Genomic DNA, 8,860 nt, shown 5'->3' with positions numbered 1-8,860 from the left:
TTATTTATTTATTTCCAAACATTTATATAACCTTGTCTAATCTACAGGACACCACAATATATAACTTGTGGCCTGGCTATCACTCTCCAGGAATGGTAATACTAGATAAGCAGGTAGTCTGTGCTTCTTACCATTGAGATACTTGGGCCTCTAGTGAGAGAGGTGAATCCAAGAACATCTCATGGTTAGGCTACTCATTCCCATAGTGCAACAGTTCTCAGCCTGTGGGTTATGACCTCTTTGGGGGTCGAATGACCCTTTCACACGGGTCACCTAAGAAGGAAGGAGTCTAGAGGCAGCCACTGAGAAGGCTCTCTCTCATATCCCCACCAACTGAGCTTGCCACAATAGAGGGACTGAGAGGAAGCTCTCTCCTGATGATCTCAGGGCCTGTACAGGCTCATACAGGGAGATATGGTTAGCCATATAGCCTGGAGCCCAGTCATATAAGGCTATTTCTCCAGTTATCAGAACCCAATGTAATGATACTCTAATGCAAAGATGTATGGTGAACCTTTCAGGTCTAGGTTAGTTAAGTTCTCCAAAGACTCCAAATTATTTAGGATAGTTAACACAAAAAGCAATGGCAAAGTGCTCCAAAGGTTCTCTCCAAACTGAAGGAAGTGACATTAAGCGTCACTTAATAACAGTTATAAACATGCACAAAAAATCCTGTATTCACATATATTCAAATGGAGTTGCCAGAAAATAGATGGGATTATGGAAATGTAATTTGGATATTTTAAATCAATCCCAAGAACCACAGCAGCAAATAACACAATCTCCTAATAGATTTGTCCCTTCTGGAGGACTCCTGAGTTGACAATCATTGGCTGGGAAATGGGTCATAGAGTTGTGGTGGATAGCTTGATGAAACTGTCAACTCCATTTCTGTGTGACTTTCATGAAAAAGGCAAATCAATGTTAAAGATCCATAGGAAAAAAGGAACAAATACAACTGCTAATAACATAATACTATACTGGGTGCTGATGATATTTTGCACTCATATACATTTAATATCCTTTTGAGATGCATTGTTTTAAAATATGCATTGAGTTTAGAAATAGGCTTTGTTTAATAGTTTATTGTTTGAGCAAATGACCTTAATATTTGCACTCAAGGAACAGTTTTGGCTCTTTCTGTCTAAAGCAAGCATCAACATTATTTGCAGGGGGAAAATAAGCCACAAGTTTCTCCCCTTCCAGTGATTTGCTTGGTTCTCTGTTAAAATAAATGTGCTTAAACTTCAATTAACCTCCTTGTACAGCTATGTAGAAACTTTTATGAGAATTTGGTCCTGGAAAGTGAGCAGCAGATGTTGCTTCACAAAACAAGTTTGCATAAATATTCCATTTTTGCCCAATGTCAAGAAAAGCAATTCCTTGCAACTATATTCCACATTAAAAATAATGGGACCCATCTGATTCTGCCAAGATAGGAGCTTTATATAGTAAATGTCTGACCAGAAGACATTGCAGGTCCAATTTGAAGCTGATGAAATCATTCTAGGATTGCAAAATACTTGTATCATGATATATAGGTGAAATGGGTCCATAAACAAGCCAAAATATTCTTTATTTATTCTGATTTTCAATCAGTTTAACAGTATGACCACAGAGTACAGGCACTTCCTTCAATTTGGAAAAACCCTTTACTAGGTTCTGGAGACCAGTCTTTGGCTTGCAGTATGTGTTTGTGTGAGAGTGCTAGTGAAGAGAGAGGAGCAATCTTTTCCTATATTACATTCAATGGCTGGTCTCATGATGGTGACATAAGCAGACATAAGTTGTATTATGCATATGCAGTGATTTTGTTTTGCCTATGAGTAGTGGTTGTGCCCAGCTGAGAGTGATGCAAGTGGACTTGTGCATTTGGGACCACTGAGCATGGGGTAGAGCATTAAAGCACAGAGGGAAGCATGTCAGTATTCATTGCCTCTATGCATTACATGTGTTCATTGTGCATTTCTATTGCACAATGGGAAATCCAGCATGGTGTAGTGATTTTAGTATGCGGCTAGGATACTTGGAGGCAGGGTTTGAATCCCTGCTTGGTCATGGAAGCCCCCGGGTAACCTTGGGCAAGTCACACACTCTCAACCTGAGATGAAGGCAAGGGCAACCCCCCTCTGAACAATTTTTGGCAAGAAAACCCTGTGATACATTCGCCTTAGGGTCACTATAAGTCAGAAATGATTTGAAGGCGCACAGCAACAATAAATTTCACAATGGGTTGTCAGTCACTTACATTAATCATTGATCCATATACAATTTGGTTATATAGCATAATTCCACTGGCAAATATTTATGCAATGCTGAAGCAATGTAAAGTCTCGGCCAGTGTTTCCTTCTGCTGTCTTCATCTTTTTCTCTGTGTCATTTCAAATAGGGTATTTTTTTAAAAAAAATACTTTACTGTTTCTCAAAAGGAACTACGTGTTACTTTTAGTTAACTTTCTTAAGTTGCAATTGCAGTGTAAATAGTTGTACCTTTGTTGCTGGGGTAAAAAAGAATTCATGCTGTGTACAGAGGCCAGTGGTGAATATGGAGACAGATATCAAGCTCCAAAGCAGCAACAGGGAGCTGAAGGAACCAAAATTAGGCAGAAGATAAAATCCAAGTTAGCTGTGTCAGCCTTTGTCTCTTTCAATGCTTTATTACTTTGACATGCAGGAATAGTTTTATGCGGCACAGTATCTATTTTGGCTGTTTTGGAGAATGAGTTGACAGTTTTTAAGCTGGCAAGTTAAATGACTCTTTTTTAAGGTTGGAATGGCCGGATAGAAAGTCCATGTTCCCAATGCCTTGTCGGCTTGGCCTGTGAACAAGAACTAAAGCAGTTGTTAGACACCCTGAATCAAAACTCCCTACTTCTCCCCCACCTTAGAGCTTGAAAATTTAAGTTTAGGAAGAATGAATATGATTCCATGTTGAAGACATCCATAAGCAGTGGTAGGATGATGCTCTGGATCTAACAGCATCATCCTACAAATGTATTACTATGGATGGCTTCTTAAAATTTCATCATCTCTGCCATCTCACAAGACATGTTGAAGTGAAACTTCCCCAAACTGCTGAAAAGGAACTGCTTACTCTGAGCATACGGATTCTTAATTGAATTTACACTTGTGACTATCTTATGGCTTGATATTCCATTAGACTGCATGGTTGTTGTTGTTTTTCTAGACTGTGTTGATTAAATACAAAGGTCATCCAGGTTTTATTTATTATATTAGTATTTTATATATAGCTATATAACCAACCAGTCATTTAACCACTGCGCCACCAGGGCTCCTTGTAAGCTTTGTATCACAATAAGGAGACTGATTGCAATTAGGCAGACATGAGTTCACTAACAGAATAATACACATTAAATGACTGGTTGGTTATATAGCTATATATAAAATACTAATATAATAAATAAAACCTGGATGACCTTTGTATTTAATCAACACAGTCTAGAAAAACAACAACAACCATGCAGTCTAATGGAATATCAAGCCATAAGATAGTCACAAGTGTAAATTCAATTAATTTTAGTGGTACAGATTTACTGTTATTCAAGATAGATATCATTCCTAGTGATAAACCTGTTGCCAAATCACTCTAAAACAGGTCTGTAACTTAAAGTGATTTGAAGTACAGTATAAATAGGCAGAAGAGGTTGCTTTGAGCTTTAAAGATCTCATATGTATGAAATTTTATCTTGCAAAAAATTAGTGCCAAATTTACCTAGAGTTAGGGACCAAACTGGACATGATATTAATTAAGATTACTTCATTTCTTGGAAACTCGTTAGGAAAAATATGGTTAAACAGAAGAGCAAATACTTGGTCTCATAGAAAAAAATTTTGATCAGTGGTGCACCTAGTATATTTGGCACCCAGTGTGGATTATTTATCCTCCTTTCTTCAATCTTTTTCAGGTCAAGTGGAGCTAATGGGCAAGCAGGAGAGGCAGAGGACTCCACCTAGCCAATAAAACCATTAGACCCAGAAGGCATTCCTTCTCACCAGTGGAAGTGGGCTGCTGCTGCTACCCTACAGCTTTCTGGGTCTGGTGAAGCTGGTGGCCAGACAGGAGAGGGAGGAGACTCACTTTCCTGCCCATCCAGCAGACTTGGAAGGTACTCCTTCCCACCAGTGCACCTGGTGACACTGCCCTCTGAGGTGTCACTTGATGTGGTCTGCATTCCCCACATTTCTGTAATGATGCTCCTAGTTTTGTTTATTCAAGGCGGTTAATTTTTATATATGACCGAACAGATCTAGTTCAGGAACAGATTGAAACAGGTCTAACCCAGGAATACCCATCTGGCTATGACTCTGGAGAACAGTGTTCCAATGTTGGCTTGGCCATGGAAACTCTCTGGGTGACCTTGGGCAAGTCACACTCAGCCTCAGAGGATGGCAATGGAAAAGCTCCTCTGAAGAAACTTGACAAGAAAACCCCATGATAGGTTCACATAAGTTGGAAATGATTTAAAAGTATACAGCAGCAACTACAGTGTAGTACAATGCCTTGAATACTTTCATGATCTGTAAATGCTCTGGTGTCTGTAGTTCCTTCAACAATGCAGACTACATCTATTCCCTTAATAGTTCTATTGTCAGTTTGTTACCTGATGACCATGTTTCTGGTGAGGAGCCTCTCTGTATTTAGCAGGACTTGTTTTCTGATGACAGATACACAGTTCACCACCATAGTTCAAGCCTTCCTGCCAGAAACAGCCAGGACCATGTTCTTCTCACATAGATATCAAGAACCTAGGATTAACCCCTTGGAACAATAAATTCACAGTATAGGACTTTATGAACATGAAGGACCAAAATAATAGCCCAAACAAAAGGATATGATGAAGTTTTAACAGTACAGTTTCAGTGCACTTTTAAATGCACAAATCTCTTCCTTTAACCAATAAATACCTTTGACACCTCTGGACTAAACATTTTAATGTTAGAATACAAGGACATGGGAAGCTGGTTTATAATTAATTAAAAAATGTTCCCTATAGTTCCATGTTATCTACTACATGAATTGGCAGTGGCTCACCAGGGTTTTCTTCCAAGTAGCAAAGATGTTTGGGACTGAATCAGGCATTCTTTAACACAAAGTGTGTGTTCTACCATTAAGCTACAATTTTCACCATCAAATGTTGCTTTCAAGTCTACTAAAACTAGCAGCTCTAAAAATCTGATGAACTGTGTAGAAACAATAATGAATAAAAGTTACTATGAGCCCATACAGACAGGCCAAAATAAAACTGCTTTGGGTCACTTTGGAGGTATGCTGTTTAAATGATGCATGCATTTTCAGAGGCCAGAAGCCACCAAAACCATGTTCCATTCCCAAGGACTGGACCACAGCTTTGGCACAGCTTCTGGCCTCTTAGGATGCATGCATCATTTAAACAGCATACCTCCAAAGTGACCCGAAGCTTTATTTTGGCCTGTCTGTATGGGCCTTATGTCTGTTTATTTACAGCACTGATTATAAACAAGAAGTATTAATCATGTGCATATCCATCAAATGCCAACAGTAGCTGTCCACAGCATTTATGATATGCTCAAACTGATAACAAATTTAAGATCTCTATTTTCTCTGGCTGCATAGCACATCTCCCCAAAGACTACATCACTTTTAAAGAGCACAATCATATTTCTTTTCACAATCATTATTAATATTATTTATGGCTGAATGAACAGATAGCAGTTATTATCCAGGAATTCAACTCATTTCCCATTCCTTCATAGTACAAAAAGTATGTGTATGTGTGTGTATCTGTTACTAAATTACATTTTTGTGTATCTGTAAATTACATTTTATTCAGCCAGTGTTGGCTGGATCATGATTCTGCGCATCCTACATGATGTATAGAATGAAAACAATTATAGGCTTGTGGTTCCACTCAAATTGCCTCAAATATTTTATATTTTACTGAATTGTAAATAATGTATTTATATTGCAGGACCTTTGTTGTTTGAATTAACTGTTATATCTAAAGTAAAAGCTTTATGAAGTTCATATTGTTATTTTGTAGTGAAGTAATCTATATGCCTGTCTGACATGGAGGAAATAAGGAAATATGAATAACAACAGCTTCTACCTTATTACTTCTCATGTAAAGTGGAGTAAATCATGTTTAACTCAGATTGCTGGGTGGTTGGAGCATGTACAATCTATCTAAATGCAAAGGTGGAAGAAGATACCTCATATTTCTAATTTTTTTCAGAGGGCATGTTTCTATGTGATAATACAAGGTTGGTGAATAACCTAAATATTGACTCAGTCAAGAATAAATATTTTTAAATCTCACTGATTTTAGGAGGAGAATTAAGAATGTGCTTAATTTTCCCCAGTTGGAAATTAATGGACTAGAGGTGGTACATCCAATAGAATATTTCAGTGTAGATTGTTCCTTTTCAGGGTTCCATCCAATCACATGTGCATATCCATTATATTCTCTCTCCTTAATCTGCCAGGCTTCATTGCCCACTAAACATGTACATTCCTCAATGAACCCCTTTGGGTTCTGTCCCTAAAGTGTATGTCACTATAAGGTCTTCCACTTGGTGATGCTTCCCTCTTGGGTATGAGAGGTGTAATTGCATGTGAACTAGGACTCAAAAAGTCGAGTTATTTTGTGTGATAGAAGTGCTTAACATTGATTGGATAAGATCCATAATTTTGTGTATACATAGAAATATCTAAATTAGAAGGTGTTGATCTGAACTATTCCTCCTCCTCTTATCATCACCTCTTTCAGAAAAAGAAGGGCATCAACATTAAGTTTAAAAGAGCCCTGGCGGCGCAGTGGTTAAATGCCTATACTGCAGCCAATCACTCACAAACCACAAGGTTGTGAGTTCAGTACCAGCCAGGGGCTCAGGGTTGACTCAGCCTGACATCCTTCTGAGGTCACTAAAATGAGGGGGCAATTAGCTTACACACTGTAAACTGCTTAGTGAGTGCTTAAGTGCACTGATAAGTGGTATAGAAATGTACTTGCTATTGCTATTAAAAATGATTCAGTATACCAAATGAGTATATTGTTAAACAAGCAAACCAAGCAAAACAATTAGACTATCTATTAAAAAGAGACAAATTTTACATCTTAATCAAATTATAACTCACCTGAGCTATTTCTCTGAATCCTTTATCAATCTGGTATTACATTTTATTATGTTTAAAAAATAATGTCCCATATGCCATGCCGTGTAAAGTCCTTGACTGCAGGTAGGTGATTGGTATGCATAACCCACTGCTTAGAAGGAATTCAGAGTGTGGTCAATCCCTTGAGCATTTCACCTCCACAACTTTCCTTGGCTGCTACTGATTAATTGTTAGCCTGAATATGCTTGAACTGAGCCATTAATTATGTCTAAAAGAGAATAATTCTGGAATGATTTCTATAGTGAGATGATATTGCTTGCACTATTAATTACATTCTCCAGTTGCTGCCACATACATATAAATTCAAAAGAACCCCTCCCTTTTTGACAATTTGGGATTTAGAAAAGAAGTATTTTTGTGTGCATCCATCTGTGGTTTTGCATACTAAAGTAGTCAAAAACATTACCTGCTGCTGATCTTGAAATCCATGCATGGTGTTGCATGGTCAAAGACTTTTTATTTATTTTGATGGAGTGACCTCTAAGAGGTATGCACTTGGACCAGTATCCTCTCTTTGTATTAATGGAAAACCTAATTTGGATGAGGGTAGTTTAAAACTGCTTTATCAGTTCAGTGGTTTGTTTTGGCCACTGGCCATTACAAAAAAAGAATACCAGTATTCTGATCTGGCAATTTAGAGTTAGAATATTAGTGAGTAAGGCTGAAAACTTAATCAGGTTTGCTTGGCAATCAGCCCCACTGAATTGGTTAGGACTTTCCTCCTGAGTACATTTGCACTGGATGGTCATGAAATGGCACAATATCATCATAATTAAAAAGAATATGTAAGTTATTTAATTCACAGCGGGGATGGCCTGGGAAAGTCAAGAGAAGCTAAAAACCTTCAGTATAGCTTTGCAAAATTTATAACAAGTCATTTTACTCAAAATTCCTGCAGGTGTTTAGACTGAACAGCAATCTCCAAGCTACCTCAGATTTTTTTTTTAAATAAAAGGTTTCTTGAAGTAATGTGAGGTACCATGCCTACGTCTGGCATTTTGATAGGATTGGAGATTAGAGTTTCCTTATGAGTAGAATGCTATAACAGAATATACTGGTGAAGTTTAAATGGATTATGCTGTTACTATTGTGGATACTCCCCGCTATTATCTTTATATGGATTGGTCTTCACATGTCCAGTGAATTTAACATTATCATCACATGGTTTGGCCTATTCAACTTTAATTAACTGTTTATTTCTTTATGTCATTGGCCAGCCACCAACCACAGTCCTGAACAGAATTAATCCACCTGGCCACAGAACAGCTACCAGGTGTCTGTGTTCTGGAGTTACACTTCTGCAGTTGTGGCCTTGTAGTCAGCAATGGTGGCCATTCAATATAACAACTGAGCAGCCACCACTACAATTCTTCAGTTAATGCTTGAGAAAAGAGAGGTGAGTCCTAGTATTCATGGAGTTCTGAAGGCCAAAGTATGTGTTTTATTGAACTGCTGTTTTTTTCTTGGCCTATAAATTTTTTACTCTTTACATCTCAACCACACAGACTAGGTTGGGTACAAGGTAAGAAGTGTGGAGTGGATTTACACATGAATTCACTCAAGAATGGGGTTATTAGGTTTTCCGTGTGACTTTTGTGAATATATATATATATATATATATATATAGTCTAATATATTATATATATATATTAAGTCTAGTAAGAAGAACAATAATACACCTTTTAA

At 37.6% G+C, this 8,860-nt stretch overlaps 1 long non-coding RNA gene across 2 annotated transcripts in view; it reads left to right on the top strand.

Moving 5' to 3' along the window:
* LOC121930449 overlaps positions 1-8,860 on the top strand; it is a 34,351-nt gene that overhangs the window by 20,123 nt on the left and 5,368 nt on the right. The window contains exons 1-2 of one of the 2 annotated variants that reach the window (XR_006103944.1): positions 3,937-4,127; positions 8,392-8,570. This is a non-coding gene — a long non-coding RNA (uncharacterized LOC121930449). Of the gene's footprint in view, positions 1-3,936; positions 4,128-8,391; positions 8,571-8,860 lie in introns of those variants that run through there. The other variant, XR_006103943.1, reaches the window with a different exon arrangement.

This window comes from Sceloporus undulatus, chromosome 5 (genome assembly GCF_019175285.1).
Source record: "Sceloporus undulatus isolate JIND9_A2432 ecotype Alabama chromosome 5, SceUnd_v1.1, whole genome shotgun sequence".
NCBI lineage: Eukaryota > Metazoa > Chordata > Lepidosauria > Squamata > Phrynosomatidae > Sceloporus > Sceloporus undulatus.
The sequence above is the reverse complement of the archived record's forward strand: the minus strand, read 5'-3'. Positions and strand labels throughout refer to the sequence as shown.